Raw genomic sequence first — 1,799 nt, 5'->3', positions numbered from 1 at the left:
ACATAAGGAAGGTCATATATACGACAAACTCACAGTGTGCATCATTCTCAACTGAAACACTGTGTTTCCTTTAATACAAGAAAAAATACAGGATTGTCCATTTTCTCCACTCTTATTACACATAGCTGGAAGTCCTAAGCCACAGCAATCAGACAAAAAGAAGAGATTGAAGGTACCCAACTGGAAAAGATGAAGTAAAACTGTCTTTATTTGCAAATGACATAAGACTGTATGTAGACAACCCTAAAGATTTCACCAAAAATACTACAACTGATAAATAAATTCTGTAAAGTAACAGGATACAAAGTAAATATCCAGAAATCAGTTGCATTTTTATACGCCAATAATGAACTATCAGAAAGAGAAACTAAGGAACAATCCCATTTTAATTGCATTAGAAAAAACCCTAGGAACAAATTAAACCAACTAGGTAAAAGCCCTGTACTCAGAAAATTATAAGACACTGAAGAAAGAAGTTAAAGAAGATACAAATAAATTGAAGCATATATCATACCCATACTTATGGATAGAATTAACATCATTAAAATGTCCATACAGCTTCCAGTGAAGATGGCAGCATAAGCAGACATGGCTCGCCTCTTCGCACAACCACATAAAAAAATTCAACTAAAATAAAGAACAACCATCACCCAGAACCATCAGAAACTGAGCTGAGTGGAAGTCTGAAAACTACAGAACTAAAGGAACCACATCCATCGAGACTGGTAGGAGGGGCACAGATGCTGAATGGGCTGGTCCCTCACTTACATGTGGTAGATAAAAGTTTGAGAGGGATATCTCAGGAGAAAGCAGGCTCAGCCCCACATCAGGCCCCCCAGCCCAGGGTTCCAGTGCCTGGAAAGTAAGTTCCCACAAATTCTGGCTGCAAAACCTAGCAGGGATTGAGTCAGTGGAATAAACTTCTGGATCCCCAAGCAGCTCCTCTTTAAGAACGTACACACAGACTCACATACTCAGAGTCACTCTCTCTGAGCTCCAGCACTGGGGTAGCAGCCTGAAGGGCACAGGTGGCATACTGGGAGAGGCTGAAGTCTCTGGCATCAAGGCAAGCAGAGGCTATTGTCCCTTTTCTGAGCCCTACCCCCCCCCCACAGAGCCACAGAGATGGCAGGCTGCTGCCACCACTGAGACTCCATCAACCTGGCTAACAGTGTTTGACCCACATTGGAGATCCCCAGAGACTCTGCCCCACCCGACTTATGGGCCCACCCAACCTGCTTGTCGTGCTTCACAACTTCTTAAACCCTGTCAAACAAACAACAGCTGGCCTCAGTGAGCCCCAGGCCTGGCACTAGCAGCAGCCAGATTAGTTCACAGCTTGGCTTCACCTGGGAACCTCCAAGCCCAGCACAAGGAGCAGCCATCTCAGATTGCTTTATAGCTCAGGCAGGGTGGCCCCAAGCAAAACACAGGTGAGGGCTGACCTTGGCCAGCACCACCCGGGAAATCCCATGTACCCAGTGGACAGCTACAGACCTCGTCAGAGCACCACCACCCTGACCTGGCACCACTGATCCTCCACAGAGGACAGAGGTTGGTGGTCGATGGTCACAGCCAGTCCTTGCAGCTGACTGGCCTGGGTAAATCCTTCCCATTGACCTGCCAACATCAAACAAGGCTCAACTCCAAGAAGAGGGTGTACTCAGCCCACACAAAGGGTGCACCTCGAGTGCCCAGCTTGGGTGATAGGGGAGGCTACTCCATTGGACCCTACAGGACACCTACTACAGTAGGGCATACTAGCAAGACACGGAGTCAAATCAGCTCTACCTAATACA

This window comes from Phyllostomus discolor, chromosome X (assembly GCF_004126475.2).
Source record: "Phyllostomus discolor isolate MPI-MPIP mPhyDis1 chromosome X, mPhyDis1.pri.v3, whole genome shotgun sequence".
NCBI classification, from domain to species: domain Eukaryota; kingdom Metazoa; phylum Chordata; class Mammalia; order Chiroptera; family Phyllostomidae; genus Phyllostomus; species Phyllostomus discolor.
Note: the sequence above shows the minus strand (reverse complement) of the source record.